Raw genomic sequence first — 23013 nt, 5'->3', positions numbered from 1 at the left:
GGGAACATTTCACTGGTAGAGGGAAGAATGAATTCAATTAAATACCAACAAATTCTGGAAGCAAACATCACACCATCTGTAAAAAACCTGAAGATGAAAAGAGGATGGCTTCTACAACAGGATAATGATCCTAAACACACCTCGAAATCCACAATGGACTACCTCAAGAGGCGCAAGCTGAAGGTTTTGCCATGGCCCTTACAGTCCCCCGACCTAAACATCATCGAAAATCTGTGGATAGACCTCAAAAGAGCAGTGCATGCAAGATGGCCCAAGAATCTCACAGAACTAGAAGCCTTTTGCAAGGAAGAATGGGTGAAAATCCCCCAAACAAGAATTGAAAGACTCTAGATTGGCTACTGAAAGCATTTACAAGCTGTGATACTTGCCAAAGGAGGTGTTACTAAGTACTGACCATGCAGGGTGCCCAAACCTTTGCTTCGGGCTCCTTTCCTTTTTTGTTATTTTGAAACTGTAAAAGATGGAAATAAGAAGTAACCTTACTTAAAATATTAAGGAAATGTGTCATCTTTGACTTTATGCCTTTTGAAAATCAGATCATCTTTTACTCGCTTAGCTATTAACAGCAACACAAATTTTGACCAGGGTGCCCAAACTTTTGCATGCCAGTGTATGTAACCAGTCTCCAACTGAAGGGAACAAAGGTAGCAACAAAAATTATGTTTTAAAAAATAAAAAGATCAAATACAAATGTGCAGTTAGACCTTATTATTGTAATAGACCGTTTGAATCATAGAGAATTATCAACTAAAAGAAATTATGCAAAAAAATTCCTAATTAATTAATAAATATCAGTTATGAACTAAATGAGTTGGAGCTGTGTTTACATTTATGAAAAATTGAACATTATTTCATACTAATATTTGAAATTCAAACAAATTATTAATCATACATTACAAAAACAGTTAAATAAAAATTTAATATAATGGAAGAGTAATTTTATTTCCTCTGAGTAACATTCCACATAGATTTAACAATAAGTTGAACTGTCCATTCAACTGGAGTGAGTGAGGCTACGACTAAAATAGCTCAGTTGTTCCAGCTGCCCATGTACTCCAAGTTACACCTGGGTTTAGTATAGTTACAGTTCATGTGGTAATGATTTTGTGGTCTAATGAATCAATGATTCATGGAAATCATATCTGTCATTATTAACAGAAATATAGATGCTTCACATATCAAATGCCTCCTGAATGGAAAGCAATTCTTGATAAATAATACTGAAAGGAGGGTGTGAATTGCAAAGAAAATGTCCCAAGCAGAAGTACAAATACAATGAAACATTGAGATGAGACAGGATTGAATATAATTTAGTCAGCTCCTGTGGTAACTGCAGACGGGGGAGGACATCCTTTACAGAGGAAGAAAAGGAGGTAATTTAGTTGATATAGAGCTGCTGGGAACAGACCCAGTTTTTTTTTTGTGTGTGTGGGGAGGCAGTTGATGTTTTTGCTGCCATTTACATGATTTGTTTTTTGTTCATGGGGGGGTTGATATTCTTGTTGCCATTTGTTTGATTTGTTCTTTTTGTGAGTGGGAAGGGTTGATGTTTTTCTTTGAATGACCTCCATGGTTTTCTTTTTTTTTTCACGACTGACTGGAGAAGACAAATCTCAGAGATGTACATTACATACATACTTCGATAATAAAAGTACCTTTGAACCTTTGATCTAAGTGACTGACTGTGGAATAGTTGGTGCCAGAGAGGATGGTATGATTATCTCAGAAACTGCTGATCTGGAATTTTCATGATTAGCATTCTCTAGTCTAGAGTTCACAGAGAATGGTGCAAAAAACAAAAAAGAGTGGCAGTTCTGTGGGTGAAAATACATTGTTAATGAGAAAAGTCAGAGGAGAATGGCCGGACTGGATCAAGCTGACAGGAAAGAAACATTAACTCAAATAACCATACGTTGAGCAGAAGATCATCTCTGAGTGCACAACATATTGAACCCTGAACCGATTGGGCTGCAGCAGCAGAAGACCACACTGGGTTCCAAGGTGTACCTGATAAAGTAGCCACTATGTTTTAAGAATGGGAAGTGTTGCTTCAGAGTTTGTATGCGTGTTTGTGTGAGCTTTTTCTCAAATAGAATTCCACCTCTCTCTTCCTTCTTTTAATGTATGAGTTGTTGCTGCAATAGCAGGGATTTTCACAATATAGTTATTGTGTCCTGAAGCAACAAACAATCTGCTAGAGGAACTCAGTGGCTTAAACAGTATCTATGAGAAGAAAGGAACTGTGTCCATTTCAGGTTGATCAGGATGGAGAGTGGAGAGGAGAGATGGTTCTTGGAAAGATAGAAAGGGGAGCAGTGAGAAGAAGCCTGAGACGATTGGTGGACTGAGAATGATGACAGGCAAATTGTGTCACCTAGGAAGGTGGGAGACAGTGTCAGGTAAATGATGAAGACAGACAAAGAGAGAGGGGGAAATTACATTGACAGGCAGATGGAGCAAGGTGGGTGAAAGAGAGTGTGAAGTTTGGAGATAGCTGCTGGAAGAAGATGAGTACGAACACAAAAGGTTACAAATGTTGGACTCTAAAGGAGGCAAGAATAGGAATCATTAGGTGAGAGGTGGATGACAATTGGAACCAGAACTGGAAAGGAAGTGTGCAAGGGGCATTCAGTTCCTCCTGTAGATTTTGTTTCTCCAGATTCCAACATCTGCACTCCCTTTTGTCTTCAAATATTCTTGTTTGGCAAAGTTCTAGCAGGTTGTTTGGTCGACATCACAGATACAGAGTTGGAGAAAGGCAAATAAGTTCAGGAGCAAAATTCATCCTACAAGCCACCTATTGTGAAGCATTTGAGGTTATCTTCCAATAGGACTCAATATATTAAGTTAATTAGCAGACTCAGAATAAAATTTGCCATCTATAGATATTAAAGCTGAACCTTTACATAATGTAAACATTCTCTCAGCTGGATTCATTATTAAAATAGAGAAAGCTGTTAAGGTTTCTGAGATATCTAATTTAGATTTGTAGGTAAGAATGATTCTCCGGTCCATTTACTTCAGTAAGCAGTTTCTGATTGATTTGATAGGAGAGTGATTATTAGGTTAAATAAGTCTAAAGTAAAATGTAGTTTCATACTGAGGTATAGTGAGAGAAGTAATAATGATTTTTTTCTTCCTGAGGTTTGACAAAGCAGTCATAGAAAAGAATAGGAGCTCTTTAAGGAAAAAAAAATGAGGGAACTAGATTTAATTTTATTTTCATAGTAAAATATATAACATAATTTTATGGGGGTCAAAAATAAATTACCTTTTTAAACTATAGTAATTTGTACAAATGATATCTTATGGCAATTTTAATGCGAACCATATCTCTATCCTGCAGCAGTTCGCTAAACATGACATGGTAAATTTCATTGTTGGAAATTACTGCATCCAGTTTGCATATTAGGAATTTAAGTTAGTTCTCCACAATATCCTGTGCAGTGGCAAGACTATAATGATGAATGAGCTATGACAGCCATATGAATGAAGATCAGCATCCTTAAATTATGATGGAATGGATCCAGCTGGATAAAGACCCAAATGGAGAAAATATTGAGACAAAGAGGTTGTGTATGGGAAAATTTGGATGGAAAAATAGTAATGACTCTCTTGGCAGAAGGGGGACCACATTGGTGGGATGCTATGACATCTGCAGCTAATCTAATTAGCTGGACTAACTGCCTGACCTATTTTTTAATTTACTCAGAAAAACTGAAGTTAAAAAAGAGTATTTAGCTGCTGATTTTGGCATTCTGATGTAATTTTCATAAACAAGTAAATCAATTACAGTATACATATATTGAATAGATTACAAAAATGTGCAAAAACAGAAATACTGTATATTAAAAAAAAGTAAGGTAGTGTCCAAATATTCAATGTCCATTTAGGAATTTGATGGCAGAGGGGAAGAAGCTGTTCCTGAATCACTGAGTGTGTGCTTTCAGGCTTCTGTACCTCCTACCTGATGGTAACAGTGAGAAAAGAGCATGCCCTGGGTGCTGAAGGACCTTAATAATGGATGCTTCCTTCCTGAGACACCACTCCCTGAAGATGTCCTGGGTACTTTGTAGGCCAGTACCCAAGATGGAGCTGACTAGATTTACACCCTTCTGCAGCTTCTTTCAGTCCTGTGCAGTAGCCATTCCATATCAGATAGTGATGCAGCTTGTCAGAATGCTCTCCACGGTACAATTATAGAAGTTTTTGTGTGTATTTGTTGAAATGCCAAATCTCTTCAGACTCCTAATGAAGTATAGCCGCTGTCTTGCCTCCTTTATAACTATATCAATATGTTGGGACCAGGTTAGAATCTCAGAGATCTTGACACCCAGGAACTTGAAACTGTTCACTTTCTCCACTTTTGATCCCTTTTTAAGGATTGGTATGTGTTCCTTCGTTTTACCCTTCCTGAAGTCCACAATTAGCTCTTTCATCCTATGTATCACTGTCATATCCATCACCAGTTAACCATCAATGTATTATATTCAATTGTATTCTCTTTGCTGGCTTCCCCACAATCAACATGCAGTGTCTAGAGAGGCAAATTTGACCAGAAATCTGTGGCTACAAACTATAAAGCACAAATTAGGAATGTGAAGGAATAATATCCAATTACCTGGAAGGATGCAGCACCAACAGTTTTCCATCCAGGACATAAAATCCTATTGATTTGCATTCCATCCAATGCCCTAAATATTGACTCCTTTATGCATAGGTGCTGCATTGTGAACTGAAACAAAACACTTTGAGGTGACTCCCATAGCACCTGTCATGACCTGTACCATCAAGAAGGGCAAGAGCAGCAGGCATGTAGAAACACTGCAGCTGCATGTTCTTTCAAGTCCCACACCACTCTGACTTGGAAACATATCATAAACAAAAGAGATTTTGCTGATGTTGGAAATTCAGAATAATACACACAAACTACCGGAAGAACTCAGCACATCAGGCAGCATCTATCGAGAGGAATAAAGAGTTAACATTTTGGTTGAGACCCTTCATCAGGCCTTGCCCTGAAACATCTCGTGAATGGTTTACAAGAGTGGAAGTGGTGAGAATGTTGTTAAAGCCTGCATAGTCTTGATGGATAGAATGCCCTTCTTTTGTTAAGAAATATAGAGTAGATATAAGAAGCTTTACTGAACCATCTCCAATGAAATAATCTTTCTGTAAGTATCAAATTGTTTGCAATATTAGTTTCTTGTACACTAAGGTTTCCAAACTGTTATACTGCAGCATTCTTGAAATGATAATAAATTTTCCCCATTGCTTCTGTCACTTTTAATCCAGCTTTCTATGTTTTGAGCAGAAGACTCCTTAAATCCCTGCGTGTTGCAGACTCCCTAATGCTCTTCTCCATTTAAAGAGTGTTCTTTTTTTCTTTCTCCAAAATGAACAATCTCACATTTCCTCACATTCTACTTTATTTTCCAACTTTTTGCTAACTCTCTCATCTACTGAAATCTCCATGTAAATTTTTGTACCCTCTCACAATTTACCCTCCCATCTACTTTTGGGTATTCTGCAAATCTGGCTACCATGTATTCTCTTTCTTTGTCTAAATAAACTCTTGTAAATTTCTATAGATGTAGGTGGAGAACATTCTGACTGGTTGTATCTTAGCCTGGTATGGAACCTAAATCACTGGACTGCAAGCTCCATTATAGATGTGACGCCCCCCACAATTGAAGACATATTCATGATGGAATACCTCAAGAAGGCAGCTTTGATCACTAAGAACTTTCACCATCTAGGACATACCCTCTTCTTAGTACTACCAACATAAAGGAGACACAGGAACCTACGACCCACACTCAAAATTTTAGGAACAGTTTTTTTCCCTTCCACTGTCAGATTTCTGAATAGTCCATGTGCCCATGAACACTGTCTTATTATTACTTTTCTTCATACTATTTATTTATTTAATAATTTGTAGTAATTTTATGTATTTACATGGCACTGCTATACAAAACAACTCTTTCACACTATATAAGACTATGATAATAAACCTGATTCTGGTTCTGTGTGGTGAATTCAAATTCACTAATAATTGGATTAAGGTTCTTCAGAAAATCATTCTGAGGTAAAATTTCACATGTTTTTCCATGTTTCCCTGTGCCATTTTATCCTCACTTGCTTTTCTACTTCAGACGGGGGTGATTTTATCTCAGTCAATGGATGCAGAGAATTGCCATGCTCTACACTTTGACTATTAGAGGGCCTTCTGCTTGGGAATACCATTGCTCTCATCCAGATCATAAAAAATGTGTACATATAACTGAATACTCGACAGAAATAGAATCCTTGGAAAATCCCCTTTCATTATTATGATATAAAGACCAGTTGGCAAACTCTTATGATTTGTGCTTGTAACGATTAACAATTAAGGTTCTACATATTTACTACCTTTCTAGAGGAATTGTGTGCAAAAGCCAAGAAGGTTATTCTTCAGTTCTATTGGGCATTGGTGAGAACTTATCTGGAATAATGCATAAAATATTGATCTTATTTTATAAGGCAGAATTTTAATACACTGGAAGCAGTTCAGAGAAGTTTTTGTACAATAGTACATAAAATGGATTTGTTGTCAATGAGGAAAGTTGGACAGCTTAAGCTCATGTCTGGCAATTTCCACTTATTCTCACCTACCATCCCATGAGCCTCTGAATCCAATACCTCATTCTTTGCAACTTCTGCCATCTTCAATGGGATCCAACCACAAAACACATCTTTACCTACCTCCACTGTCCATTTTCCACAGTGATTGCTCCATCTGTGATACCCATGTCCACTTCTCCCTCCCCACTAATCTCCCTCCTGGCACATACCACTGAAAGAGACTGAAATGCTACAGCTGCCCATTCACCTCCTTCCTTACCTCAGTTCACAGCTACAAACAGTTCTTCTAGGTGAGGCAACACTTCACCTGTGAACCTGCTGCGAATGTCTGTTGTATCCAGTGCTCCTGATGCGGCCTCCTCTACATTGGTGAGACCTGACGTAAGTTGGGGGATTGCTTTGTTGTGCACCTCCACCCCATTCACCAAAAGAGGAATTTTCCAGTGGCTGATCATTTTAATTCTTATCTCCTTCCTGTTCTGATATGTCAATCCACTGCCTCCTCTTTTGCCATGATGAGGCCCCTGTCAGGGTGGTGGAGCAACACCTTATATTCTGTCTTGGGAGTCTCCAACCTGATGGCATGCAGGTCAATTTCTCCTTCCAATAATTTTTCCCCTCTTCTTTTATTCCCCACCCTGGCCTCCTTCCTCTTCTTCTCAACTGCCTATCACCTCCCCTGGAGTCCCTCCTCCTGTCCATTCTTGCATGGTCCACTCTCCTCTCTTATCAGATTCCTTCTTCTCCAGCCCTTTACCTTTCCTACCCACCTGGCTTCACCTATCATCTTCTAGCTAGTCCTTCCCCTCCCCCGCCATTTTATTCTGGAATCTTCCCCCCTTCCTTCCTAGTCTTAAAGAAGAGTCTCCACCTGAAACATTGACTGTTTATTCATTTCCATAGTTGCTGCAGTTCCTCCAGCAATTTGTGTGTGTTTCTCTGTAAGTTCATGTCAGGTTGGAATAGTGAGAAGCAATGGTTGGAACATAGAAGATCTGAAGAAATCTGACAGTGTGCTGCAAAGAGAAGAATCTACAGGAAGTCATCGTTTCCAAATAGATCACTTTGAGCCATGTGAATCTCAACTTGTTTTGTTTGAGCCATACATTGTGCTTTTGTAACCCGTTGAGCACCTCCACAGTACATCAGCTGTTCCCACTTGACTTCTGCAGGTTGAGAATATTAACAAGTTTCTAGCTCCAATGAGACCCTACTGCGATGCATTTATAGATTTATACAAACTAATCTGCATATCACTGACTCTACCTGTGACACCTGCCTCATGCAAACGGAGTTTCTCTTGCCTCAGACGCCACAAAAACTACCTAAGGAATAGCAGCGGCGATGCTCGGAACAGCAACTTGGTTCTGTTGGCCAGACACAGCCGGAGGACCAAAGCACTTGACGTCCAGAAAATCATTGATGTTTTCACCACCAATCACAACAACAGACGGATTGTGCTTCTCTGAAAACATCAATGGTGAGTGCTGTTGAATTTTTAAAAATTTGGGCCAAGACTAATGCTGATTATTATTATTATTTTGTGGTGGATACCCCATAGTCCTTACGTTTCCTGCAAATCCCAAGCTATTATATTTACTGCTATTAAGCCTACTGGTTTTGCTTGGACTTCCAAGCGGTGATTCTGTTGATTTTTGTTTTAAATTCAATAGCTGAATTAATTGAGATATTGCATGGTCAGAGTACGATTTGTCCAACTCCTGGTAAAGCCTTGCATCTGTTGTTTGCCTTATTTGACTTCAATAACGGTGTATCTTTTGGCATTGTCTGTCTATGTAATGCAAATAGCAGTGGACATTGTGGGTCAGTGTTGTGTTTCTCAGATGAAAAGCACGCATTTGACGCTGATTGCGGGATTGGTGCGTGATTCACGTTGTGCACTGTGGGTCAGATGCTCTGTGGTTTGTTTGTTTATGCTCTGTGTAGCCCGGGTTGTCTCCGATGCTGTTGACACTGTCACAGTTCACTTCTATATTATATTTATCAATTGCTGTCGCTTGTGAATCAACAGAGGCATTTATAGTGGGCACACAATGCTTGAAACTGACTTTTGAACGCCACGCGTCTGGCCTTGCAAATACATATCATCATAGGGTACATCCCTCAGCACCATCACTGAATAATTCAGCCCCACTGTAGCACCAGCAAGAAAAAATCTCTGGTGCCGCCACTGCTCAGATAGTGAGGATGCACAACTGCTCTTCCTCCCCAACATCCTCATCACGGATGCCCCCCAGAGCTGTGTGCTGAGCCCACTGCTGTACACTCTTCTCACACATGACTGCATGGCTAACCCTGAGTAATTGCATCGTCAAGTTCGCTGATAGCATGGCAGTGGTGGGGATTATCACCAACAATGATGAGGTGGCCAACCAAGAGAAGGTGGAAGAGCTTGAAGCTGGCTGCCAGGCAAATATCCATTTTCTCAATGAGACAAAGGTGATGGTTTATCGATTTCAAGAAAACTCATACCACTCGCAACCCCTCTTTTATATCGGCAGCACAGTAGTGGAAACTGTGAACAGCTTCAAACTCCTGGGAGTGTACATCTCGCACATCTTGTGGTCCCAGTACACATCCTACACTGTCAGAAAAGCTAACCAATGCCTCCACTTTCTGAGGAGACTAAAGAGAGCTGTGCTATGCACACCAATACTCAGAAACAGTTACTTCCCCCAAGACATCAGGCTGATCAACACCTCCAGCCTCTAACCCACCCCACCACCACTACTTTATCATTTCCTGTCAGAGTCACCTTATGTACAGATACTCCCCTGCCTAGTATCACTTTATGTACATATAGTCAGTCCACATATATAAGCTAATCATTTGTTTTATGATTATTGTGTTTTTATGCTCCTTGGATCAGGAAAACAATCATTTTGGTATACTTTATACTGTGTGGCAACAAATAAAAATAAATCTTGAGTCTTACATAAGAAACATAAGAAATGGGAGCAGGTGTTAGCCATGTTGCCTATCAAGCCTACTCCGCTATTCCATAATATCACGTCTAATCTGTCGTGGGCAAAACTGCAAGGGTAAAAGGACATTGATAGTAGTTATATACAAACCTCCCAACAGAGGCTGGGAGGTGGACCACAGGTTACAGCAGGAAATAGAAAAGGCGAGTCAAAAGGGCAATGTTATGGTAGTCATGGGAGATTTTAACATGCAGGTCGATTGGGAAAATCAGGTTGGCAATGGCTTTCAAGAGAGTGAATTTGTTGAATGCCTAAGAGATAGCTTTTTAGAATAGTTTGTTGTGGAGCCTACTAGGGATCAGCTATACTGGATTGGGTGTTATGACCCAGAGGTGATTAGGGAGCTTAAGGTAATAGAACTCTTGGGAACCAGTGATCACAATATGATTGTGTTCAACTTGAAATTTGATAGGGAGAAAGTAAAGTCTGATGTAGCAGTATTTCAGTGGTGTAAAGGAAATTACAGTGTATGAGAGAGGAGTTGGCCAAAGTAAATTGGAAGGAGCTGCTGCCAGGGGATGTCAGCAGAGCAGCAATGGCCTGTGTTTCTAGGAAAAATGAGGATGGTGCAGGACATGTGTATTTCAAAAATGAAGAAATACTCAAATGGTAAAATAGTACAACCGTGGCTGACAAGGGAAGTCAAAGCTATTGTAAAAACAAAAGAAAGGGCATACAACAAAGCAAGTATTAGTGGGAAGGCAGAGGATTGGGAGGTTTTTAAAAACCTACAGAGAGCAACTAAAACAATTATTAGAAGGGAAAAGATTAAATATGAAAGCAAGTTAGCAAATAATATCAAAGTGGACAGTAAAAGTTTTTTCAAGTATGTTAAAAATAAAAGAGAAATGAGAGTGGATATAGGACTGCTAGAAAATGAGGCAGGAAAAACAATAACGGGGGACAAGGAGATGGCTGATGAACTAAATGAGTATCTTACATCAGTCTTCACTGTGGAAGACACTAACAGTATGCCTGATGTTGTGGTGTGTGAAGGAAGAGAAGTGGGTGCAATTGTTGTTATAAGGGAGAAGGTGCTCAAAAAGCTGAAGGACCTAAAGGTACATAACTCACCCAGACCAGAGGAACTGCACCTTAGGGTTCTAAAAGAGGTAGCGTTAGAGATTAAAGTGGCATTAGAAATGATCTTTCAAAAATTATTGGACTCTGGCATGGTGCCAGAGGACTGGAAAATTGTAAATGTCACTCCACTCTAAGAAAGGCATAAGGCAGCAAAAAGGAAATTATAGACCAGTTAGCCTGACCTCAGCAGCTGGGAAGATGTTAGAGTCAATTGCTAAGGATGAGGCGATGGAGTTCTTGGTGACACAGGACAAGATAGTACAAAGTCAGCATGGTTTCTGTCAGGGAAAATCCTGCCTGACAAACCTGTTGGAATTCTTTGAGGAGATTACAAGTAGGATAGATAAGGGGGATGCAGAGGATATTGTATATTTGGACTTTCAGAAGGCCTTTGACAAGGTGTCACACATGAGGCTGCTTGCCAAGTTAAGAGCCCATGGTATTACAGGGAAGTTACTAACATGGTTAGAGCATTGGCTGATAGGTAAGAGACAGTGACTGGGAACAAAAGGATTCTTTTCTGGTTGGCTGCCAGTGACTAGTGGTGGTCCACAGGGGTTGGTGTTGGGACCACATCTTTTAGTACTGTATATAAATGAGTTAGGTGATGGAATAGATGGCTTTGTTGCCAAGTTTGCAGACGATATGAAGATTGGTGGGGGACAGGTAGTGCTGAGGAAACAGGTAGGATGCAGAAGGATTTAGACAGATTAGGAGAATTTGCAGAAGGTTAACTTGCAGGTTGAGTTGGTGGTGAGGAAGGCAAATGCCATGTTAGCATTCATTTCAAGAGGTCTGGAATACAAGAGTAAGTATGTGATGCTGAGACTTTATAAGGCACTGGTGAGGCCTCACCTTCAGTATTGTGAACAGTTTTGGCCCCTCATCTTAGAAAAGATGTGCTGACATTGGAGAGGGTCCAGAGGAGGTTCACGAGGATGATTCCAGGAATGAAAGGGTTATAATATGAGGAACGTTTGATGGCTCTGGGTCTGTACTCACTGGAATTCCGAAGGATGTGGGGGAATCTCATTGAAACCTTTCGAATATTGAAAGGCCTAGACAGAGTAGATGTGGAAAGGATGTTTCCCATGGTGGGAGAGTCTAGGAAAGAGAGCACAGCCTCAGGATAGAGGAGCACCCTTTCAAAACAGAGATGCATAGAAATTTCTTTAGCCAAAGGGTGGAGAATTTTTGGAATTTGTTGCCACATGCAGCTGTGGAGGCCAGGTCATTTGAGTGTATTTAAGGCGGAGATTAATAGGTTGTTGATTAGCCATGGCATCAAAGGATACAGGGAGAAGGCCAGGAACTGGAGTTGAGGAGAGAAAAAAAAGAATCAGCAATGATTGGAATGCTGGAGCAGACTTGATGGGCCAGATGGACTAATTCTGCTCCTATGTCTTATGGTCTTTTCCCCATAACCATCAATTCCCCTGTTGTGCAAAAATCTATCTAATTGTGGCTTAAATATATATAATGGTGTAGCCTCTACTGCTTTCTTAGGTAGTCAATTCCACAGATTTACTACTCTCTGTGAAAAGCAGTTTCTCATCTTCATTCTAAATCTATTTCCCCAGATCCTGAGACTATGGCTTCTAGTTTTTGTCTCACTTACTAATAGGAACAATATTCCTGCCTCTATCTTACCTATCCCTTTCATAATTTTATATGTTTCTGTAAGATTCTCCCTTATTCTTCTGAATTCCAAAGAGTATAGTCCCAGGTGATTCAATCTCCCCTCAAAGGTTAGCTCCCTCTTACCTCTGCAATTAACCTGGTGAAACTACTCTGTAGAGTCTGCAAAGGCAATGTGTCTTCCCTCAAGTAAGGAGAGCAGAACTGCATGCAGTACTCTAGGCTAGGCCTCATCAATGCCCTGTACAGTTGCAGCATAACCTCCATGCTTTTAAATTCAACTCCCCTAGCAATGAAGGCCAACATTCCATTTGCCTTCTTGATAGCCTGCTGCATCTGCAAACCAACCTTTTGTGATTCATGTACAAGTAGTCCCAAGACCCTCTCCAATCTTTCACGACCTAACTAACAATCTGATCTGTTTTCCTTCTGAAGTAGATGACCTTGCATTTACTAATGTTAATACTCCATCTACCAAATCCTTGCCACTCTCTTACCCTATCTATATCTCTCTGCAGCCCCTGCACAATTTGCCTTTCTGCTCAGTTTGATGTCATCATCAGACTAAGGGAGCTATTCTTAGACCCCTCTTCCAAATCATTAATGTATGTTGTGAACAGTTGCACGCCCAGTACCAACCTGCTCACTACTGACTGCCAACCAAAGAAACACTCATGATCTCAACTCTTTACTTTCTATTGGTTAACTAAACATCTAGGCTAACACATTACCCCCAACTCCATGTATCCTTATCTAATGGATGTCTTTTATGTGGCCCTTATTGAACATCTTCTGGAAATCCAAATATACAACATTCACCTGTTTCCCTCTATCCATGCGCTCTCATTATATCCTCAAAGAATTCCAGTAACTTCATCAAACTGGACCAGCCCTTCATGAATCCATGTTGTGTCTCCCTGATTGAACCACTCTTATCTAGATGTCTTCCTTAAAGATAGTTTCAACCATTTTCCCAGCTACGGACATTAGGCTAACTGGCCTATAGTTACCAGCTTTTTGCCTGTATCTGTTTATAACAGTGGTGTGATATTTTAAAAATATATCACACAACTGTCTCCGAATCCACTAGTCCAGAAGGTCTGGTAAATTGTCACAAATGCATCTACTATAACTTCTGCCATTTCTTTCAGTGCCCTGGGAAGCATCCAGTCAGGACCAGGGGATTTGTCTATCTTGAGGCCCTCGAGTTTACTCGTCACTATCTCTTTAGTTACAGTGATTGTATCAAGGTCCACACCTCGTGTTGCATCTATAACATACACGTCTCTTTGGCATGTAACAGTAGATATGTCCTCCACTTTGAAGAAAATAATCATTCAAGGCTATTGTTATAATTGGTAACTCCTAGGATTTGCAAATATTTTCGTGACCAATGCAGTACTTTTCTGGTAGTTGAATCTCTGCCAGCTACTTAATGTGTAGAAATGTTAATTTCCCAAACAAATTTCCAGTTAGGTTTTAAAAAAAAACACAAATTCTATTCTACTAAAGTATTTAAAAACATGAATTCGAAGCTGCTACAGTAGACTTCAAAAAAGTATCTTGCCAATTTATTTGGGACAACTGTTATAACAGTTAAATATGCAGGTAGAAATATTCCTTAGAATATTCATATCTTGGTTGTTAATCTAATTTCACTTTATTGTAATCCTAATCAGTAATTTCTCTGTCATACTTTTTGAGAGAATGACAGATGCATATAGTTAACATTGTAATGACCTTCCTTGCACTTACTGCAACAAAAAAGGGATTAATAAGGAAATAATCCATCATTGGTGACAAGTTTATTTAGATTGGTGGGTTCATTGGTCTCAGCAGCCCATACAGCCACTTCCGCACTGTGTTATTAAGTGTAATGTCCCACTGGTGTCTGGATTTCTAATGAGGAATTTAATTAAGATCTGATCCTTGAAATATAATTGTAAAAATGCTGAGATCCTTGCCTCGTTCTCCTTAAACTATAATTAAAAGTATTCACATTTATTAACGATACTGCCAAACATTCCTATGAGTGCTTGGCTGCTCACTGGAGTCTGTGCAACTCCTAGACGCAACAAACTGTATGTGAGATAAACAAAGGTGCACTCTTTTTTTGACAGGGGTCTTTTTTGTGGCCCTGAGGCCTGTAGAGCTACAATATTTACCTTTGAATGTTTCTGCCATTGCCTTGGGCCTTCAGTCCACAATGCAGCTTGACATAAACTCAAATATCTGGTGTATTAGAACGATTGACCATTAAGATCCCTTGGGTAGACGAAGATGAAACTGGGAGAAAAACCCTCTTAACTAATTAACATTCTATCTACTCTGTGCTGTCAGTTGCGTGCATCTGGGAAATCTCAAAGGAGTGCCATGAAAACAGACACTTAACCCAATAGAGTATGAAAGCAGCATAGAAATACGCACCTCATTAGTAATCAGTGAGAAGGGGAGAGGGAGGTGATGGAGGGAATTAAAAACTATAGACCACATTACCAGGCTGCTGTAAATAGCTTTGATGCCATCTTCACTGAATACGATCAGAACCTGATTTAAATTGAATAGTTCCTGTCTGGTTTTCTCTGGTCTTAAAAAAAATACTGAGGTAAAATGAAGAGGATGTAATACCCAGGGATTCCTTCGCATTGTTAATTGCATGAAAAAATGAATGAAGTTGTGCTGAAAACTGAACATCTTTATAGGTCAGTAACTATCAGCTGCAGTGTCGGATACCATAAGATACAAGCTGGTTCTTCAACCGATCTTACTCCATATAGAAATACTCATACACGTGCACTTATGTGTGTTAATATAACTTTAATAAATGGAAATAAATTCATATGAACAACTAAACTACTTATACTTTTAAATTATACTGTCAGTTTCTGACTTACACTAGCATGCAGTTATATTTTTAACCATACAGGAAGGCACTCAGTCTCCGGGTCTTCTCATTTGCTGAACTCTTCATTGCAAACTGCACTTAACACATCTGAAGTGCCTCTTTCAGACACTAGCAGTCACCCCTTTGCGCAGCTTTCACACACATTTGGCCTGCCGTTCTTGTTGGAAATCTATGCAAAAGCATTCTCTTCATAAATTTGAATGCATTGTATTCTGTGACCTGAATTACCATCTTCTTTGTGTCACTCATTCCACTGAAGAATCACATAAGCCTTTACACAAAATCTAATTACTCTAATTAATGGCAACAATAGATGCAGTTGTACAATGTATCTGAAATTGGCTGACCCCCTAAAAAAGATTGCTACAGTTATTATTTCAATGTGCACATATTTTATCGCACTGGAGGGGGAGGGAACGTCGATTCAGACCATGAGAGGCCTGCATCGGGCATTTTCATGCCTTACAAGGCGCAGATTGGAAGTCTGTGTGGGGTGCCACTCCTTGCACAGACACTAGAGCAATGTGTGATTAAGTGCCTTGCTCAAGGAGACACAAACACGCTGCCACAGCTGAGGCTCGAACTGGCGACCTTGATATCACTGGACGAACGCCTTAACCACTTGGCCACATGCCCACACTGGAGTTAGTGTGGAAAATCAGTAGTTGATGGCTATGGTTCCTTAAAGTTGTTATAGCTAGGGTATGACAATGGGGACAAGCTCCCACTACCCATTAAATACTCCCAATGGCGTGTGCCTCAAATAGCCTCTGACAACCAAGTCCAGCTCCTTGCCTTCACGTTTGACTTAGCGACTAAGCCCGGCGGAACTGTTTCTACTGAGAGGAGAAAGGGCAAAGGAGAGTTGCTGGCGCCTTAAAACCAATCGCTTCAGGCAGACGGGGCTTGTCAGCCATGGCTGGCAGCTCATCTCGGAGAAGGAAAACTCTGATCTTAAACCACTCTCTCAGCTATTCCTTTGGTTCATCAGATGCATGGAGAGGGGGAGCTTGCTACATGGGCAACAGCTTGCTCTCCATATTGTACTGCCCTGGCTTGTGTCTCTAGGTAGCTGGGATGCCACATCCATGGTCGACCCTGCGCAACAGAGGCCTCTCTCACTCACTCACTGATGGCCATTATCTTGCTAATACCTGCACCCACTCACAGCTGGAGGCATTGTATGCAAGTTTCCACAAGTCAATATTGGTAAGACAGGATGCATTATTATGAGGTTTTGTTCCATAAGTTTATTATTAATTGTTGTTCAGTACCCATGGATGATACGGAGTATTTTTGTAATTGCTTGTGAAAGGGACCTCTAGCACATAGTCCACAAAATTTTCAGTGATACCATAACACCCCGAGGAAGGAAAGTTCAATAACATCGGTCGGTTCCTTCACTCTGATGCAGCTGCCACCCTTTCCCATACAGTCCTTTTTTCATCCTTTTCGATTCTGCTTTCAAAAGACCACTCTGAACTTCACAAATAAACACCTTGTGTGTTGCCCTTAAGGCATTATATTTAACTTTATTAAACTTCTATTTTAAATAACTTGTTTGTAATTATTTTCTAGTTAAAGTTAAAGGTTGATAACTATGTTATGGTTTAACAAAAGGTAAAATTTATTGTCTATGGTATATTGTGGCATGTGATGATGTCACTTCCGGTTCCGCCGCCTCTTGTGGGTAACTTCCAGTTCGTAGAAAACAAGAGAATTGAGGCTCACACATGCAGCATGATTGTGAAAGACTCCATTTCTATCCCAGACATCCCACCCTGCAAAAATTCATTTCAGGGAGGTAGCACCACCACCCCCGCCCCCTGCAACTCCATATCCTACACCTCCCAGTCGACCTCCAAGGGTGTATGAATATAGAACATTTGATTATGAAAGAATACAACAATTTATTTGATCACATATTTAAACTATTCACACACACACACACACATATATATTCCTTGTTGAGTATTTTGTTGGCAGTCTCAATGCTAATAGCTGAATGCTAATGCAAATAGCTTTTCTATTTCTTTTGCAAACTTTCCTTGTTCTGTGCTGTGACAATAGCTACTGCCTTGGTTGATGAGCAGGCATAGATTTTTGCTACTTCTGAATCAGGAAACATTTTCCTGAATAGCTGGCCTGTGTGCTTACACACCTGGAATGGCAGATTATGCTCAATGATGAAAGATGTAAAGTACACCTCAGCTCTAGTGACCTTCCCTGTCAGACTTTGGTTTTCTGCTGAAAAGAACTGTGAAATACTTGAGCAGCTTTCCCTGCGCTTAGCCTTCCTAATTTGTTGTGGTCCCTAAAAGAAATAAAAGCATAAGGTGTATCCTTATTATATTGTCTTATGTAATACTTAGCCAGCTAGTTTAAATAACATTAGCTATGGCAATGAACAAATGACACCTGTTAAACTCACCTCAACATGTCATTTACGGTCATTTAACACCATGGGCAATAGAAAAGTCACTGTTGCAAACAGCGAGAACACTGTCATTATTTTTTACCCCTATTAGGCAGGGGTACACTTTAGTGTAGTCTGGGGTGAAATGCGTTTTATATTTTCTTTTTTTGGAACACTCTGCCATGGTGCTGCAGGACACTAAACTGAACTGATGGACAATGAAAGAGAGAGAGAGGTCAATTGTAAAGCCCGCCCACAGAGAAAATTGATAGGTCTACTTAGCACAAAGAGAGGCCAATCAGTATGCTCTCTTTCTCTTTCTAGTTCTCTCTCTCTCTCTCTCTCTCTCTCTCTCTCTCTCTCTCTCTCTCAAAAAAATCGATTTCCGGGATATTATATATACAAACGTAATTTGCAGGCGTCAGGGAGCCGCTATCAATATATGGGAGACTTCCGGGATGTCTGCTATCCACAAAGAAACATCATAGAAGCAATGCCTTTTCACCTTACGATGTTAATGTGGGGAGTGAACAGTAAATGGTCAGCTTGCTGAGACTCTGTCTTCATTGGCTCTAGTTTAACTTGGTGTTTAGTCAGTTTCAACACACTGCATGAGAACACTACACCTTGTTTTGTTTGAACCATTTGAACCATACATTATGCTTCTATAACCTGCTGTTTCTCTCCAGCATCTTCAGGTGCTCATGATTGGTCTTTGTGATAATGTTTGGTCAACTAAGTGATATAGATACCTTGTGGTTCCATGGAGCATTTTATTTATTACAGCCTGAAAGACTTCAGGGCTGATTGAACTTTACACATTATCTTGGTGTAGCCATGTATCCCCTGATCCGTTCCAGTTGTCAGATAATCCCAACCCTCTTGAGCCCACGCTCAGTTGCTCATTGACATGAGACAGGGCAAGCTTGTCTTCGTGAGCTCACCAATTTTGCAAAAATTCTTGTGAGTTTGGCAGTGCGTGCTTACGTTCATCAATGGTTCTGTTTGGTACTGGTGCTGGCATTGGTTTATTATCGCTTGCATCAAGATACAGTGAAATGCCTGTCATGCTTAGTATTAAATTATGATACAGTGCATTGAGTTAGAATAAGATAAAACAATAACAATACAGAAGAAAGCGTGAAAGCTATCAAAAATAGCAGTGCAGGTAAACAACAAAATGCAAGATCATAATGAGAAAGAGGTCTTATCGTACGAGAGAACCATTCAAGTGTCTGATAACAGTGGGATGCAAGCGGTCCTTGAGTGTGGTGGTACATGCTTTCAGGCTTTTTTATCTTCTGCCTGATGAAGAGAGAACATCTGGGGTGGATGGGGTCTTTTTTTATGCTGGCTGCTTTATTGAACCAATGAGAAGTATACACAGAGTCCATAGAGGGGAGGCTGGTGCCTGAGATGTGTTGAGCTGTGTCCACAACACTGCAGTTTCTTGCAGTCACATGCGGAGCAGTTGTCATACCAAACCATTCTACATATAGACAGAGTGCTTTCTACTTTTTTGAACTGTATAATTTTACCTGCACTGGAAACTAATACAAATGTGTCTTCCATTCACTATATTGATCTTCATCAACTCAATTCTGTTCTGACTTACATACTGTAGCTCTATTTCCACCTTAAGGACATGGCTAAATGGTCTCAGTTAACAATAAATCAACTTGGATATCAGCTTGGTAACCATCAATATCACGGTATAAGTCAGTGAAGTGGTGTTTTTTTATTGTGACATGCACTTCTGCAGGTCCTCAGTTATCGTGCCAACACTCTAGCTTGCTCCCATTCAAAGTGTTAAGCCTTGATTTAGTTCTTCCTCATCAATATTGGCTATTCTATGTAATTGGTTGTGGCCTCTAGCAATATTATATTCATGCCCATGTATTGGACCATGCATGATACTGACAAAGGATTGTTGATCAGAAATGTCAGCTCTGTTTCTCTGCCCAGATGCAGCTGGGCCTACTGAGTATTCCCAACATTTTCTGTTTTTGATTTCCGATGTTGTGCTCTGTTCTATTTCCAGCATTTGCCGTTTGTTGATTTTCAGTCTGCATGTTCCGCTGCATTGAACAATCACAAACGAGAAAATCTGCAGATGCTGGAAATCCAAGCAACACACACACAAAAAGCTGGAGGAACTCAGCAGGCCGGGCAGCATCTATGGAAAAGAGTATAGTTGATGTTTCCAGCCGAGAATCTTCATCAGGACTGAAGAAAAAAAGGATGAGGAGTCAGAGTTAGAAGGTGGGGTGGGGGGAAGGGTGGGAAGAAACACAAGGTGATAGTGAAACCTGGAGGGATGAAACAATCAACTTCCCAGCTCTTTACTTCACCCCTCCGGCTGGGAAGTTGTTTGGTGAAAGGGATACAGGGCTGGAGAAAGGGTGAAAGAGACAGAACGCCATGGAAGAAAGAAAAGGGGGGAGGAGCATCAGAGGGAGGTGAAACACAAGTAAGGAGATAAGATGAGTGGAAAAAGGGAATGGGGAATGGTGAAAGGGGTTGGGGGCATTACCAGAAGTTAGAGAAATCAATGTTCAAGCCATCAAGTTGGAGGCTACCCAGATGAAGTATAAGGTGTTTCTCCTTCAACCTGAGTGCGGCCTCATCACGACAGTAGAGGGGGCCATGGACTTACAGCATTTTGTGTGAGCTGCATTAAACAATTGCTTGTTCAAGTCATGGACCATTGGTGAGTGGTCTTCTCTTGAGCAAATTGCCATTTCTTTGGACAACTATATATCATTACCATTGCCAGTTGGTGGCACAATGGCATCAGCGCCGGACTCCAGAGCGAAGGCTCCTGAGTTCGAATCCAAGTCGGGCCACCAAGTACGCTTTCCATCCATGCTGGGTTGAGCGTCGAGCTAGCCACTCGGCCTCGTAAAAAAAAGGGTCGATTCAGGAACGTTCATATCGTGACCTGGTTAATCCGAAAGGAGACCAATCCTGACACCACGCGCCAGACAAGAATGGCCGACTGTCTGGTGCGACACGCTAAAAAAAAAAATTACCATGACCTTGTATTCACCCCAGTGCTGCAGACTTGTGTCAACATCATTCTTGGACCTTCCTGATGTACCTCAGTTAGCCTTGTTGTAGACTGTCTGACCCTCCACACACTTAGCTTCCAAGCATGCCATCCCAAGGATTTCCTGCAACATCACATTCCATGATTACATGACACTATTAAGAAGAGAAAGCATATTGTTGTGCTTTAAAATTGACCTACATTTGCCCTTTGGAGTCACAACCCAGGAATGTCTGCTTCACATTCCTAAAGGTTATTTCCAAATTGCTAGCCACCCTCCCTGTCCCCTGGAGCACTAAATCCTCTGGGTCAAATAGCTTCCTTGAATTATTGGATCAGTCAATCCAAGCACTCAGCAATTTTGCAACACCAGCTCTAAAAACATCTGGAAATTGCATCTCTTTTCCAGTATCTTCAAGCTGAACAATTAGGCATTTTCTTCTGGTCCTTAGCTACATGTGACAAACCTGTAGCTATTGGGCTAAAATGTCCATTCGCGGTTTTCACTTCATCCTTACATGAGACCTTCTATGATCTGAGGCACAGCTAGATTCAGCAACATCTTTTATGATTCCAGCCCTCTAACCTTCCTCCCCTCAAGTATGTCCATTTGGTCTGTCTGCACTCTTCCCCCAGCATTTCAACAATATTGGTCCTCCTCAGGAACAACTCCACAGGAGGAATGGATGGAACACCTTGTATCTCCTGGGTCATGAACATCTGCCTCATCCTGTACCTGCTTTCATCACTGGTCTACCTAGGTCTTCATACCGAATCAGCTCCTGCTGCTCTCTCAAGGAGCAACATCATAGACTTGGTCAACATAGAAATTGTGACGTTTTTGGTGTTGCCGCTAACCAGGGCAAAAACACAGACACAGCTATCATCAAATTATCCTTCATTGAAGGCATTAAACTCTCAACTAGCCTTGCAGAATGACAATTTCCAACGTCTTCATTGCTAAGATTTCCAGCCTCTCTTCTGTCTATGTAGTAATAGCCAATTTTATATGTTAATTAGGTTAGTTGCTTCTCATACCTCTCAACAGCAGGGCACTCAGATGTCCTGATTTCTGCTGCTGTGCAAATGGGACATGTCATTTCTGTACACACAAGACTGTCTTCTTCATATTTAACTTCTCATGGACACTATTTAGCTTTAAATCCAGATATGCTTCTGCAATAAATATTGTCTTCTAAACCATCATGCACTGATTCATTGCACCTCATTGAAATAAAGGAAATAAGTAAGCATTGTACTCACCGAATTCATTCACCTCTGTCTAGGAAACTAGTTGGCACCACAGGGGTTGCTAGACATTATATGATCAAAACCTGGATTTAATCCAAACTGTCAGGGACAGTGCAAGACTTTGACATCTCGTCTGTTCAGGATGCATTAATCATTAAAGCAATCCATTAGTCTCTCCAACATCCAGTACTGCAGGGGTACACAGATTATTGGGTTTGTCTTTCTCTTGTACATTATGCTTATTGGTGTCCATCTGTTGCAGAAAGGCTTTACATTAGAGACAGCCATCGGGGAAGCTACATGGCACTGAATACTAAATTTAAAATGAGGCTGCTAATAGAGATTTGCCTACATATCATATTAGTAGATAAATTATTGAACCTATTGGCTAAGGGTACAAGGAATAATGCACAGATATAAGCTGTATTCTAAGCGAAAGCTTAATTGGTACATTTTAAGATGATGTCAAACTCTATCTGCTCTTCGTTGTGGCTATCCCTCGAGGTCGAGGATGATGGTCTTCGTTCCGTACAGAGCGAAGACACCTGTGCGTATATTTGTTTAATGTGTACCTGGTGTTGCACTCCAAGAAGCACATGATACTTCATAAATCAACCATCTGATTCCAATGGTATGGAAACCAAGACAATTGGAGTTGATGGATCTGTTGCAGCCTTCATCTGCCTTCACAATCCTTGAGTTTGAAGTAACTTCGTCCACCTGTTTCACCATTGAGGTCTTGGTTGGATTGTTCTTTGTCAGGGACCTCACCCTTGACTTTACCACAATGGGTGACCCTACCAGGAGCATAGATCCAGACGGCATCGCTCTTGGGATCTCAGGACCACACAAGCTTCTCCACTGCGACAAGGTGACAATCCACAGAGAAGTCAATCTGCTAATGGCCTGGTGAAAGTCCAAACATATTTAATGCACAGGAAAGGGGATCCTGCACTGTTAAAACATTCACTGCCTTGCAGACTAATCAGATCATCAAACTTGCTCTCCAACGTGGGAGTTG

The sequence above is a fragment of the Mobula hypostoma genome, chromosome 7 (assembly GCF_963921235.1).
Source record: "Mobula hypostoma chromosome 7, sMobHyp1.1, whole genome shotgun sequence".
Taxonomy (NCBI): domain Eukaryota; kingdom Metazoa; phylum Chordata; class Chondrichthyes; order Myliobatiformes; family Myliobatidae; genus Mobula; species Mobula hypostoma.
The sequence above is the reverse complement of the archived record's forward strand: the minus strand, read 5'-3'. Positions refer to the sequence as shown.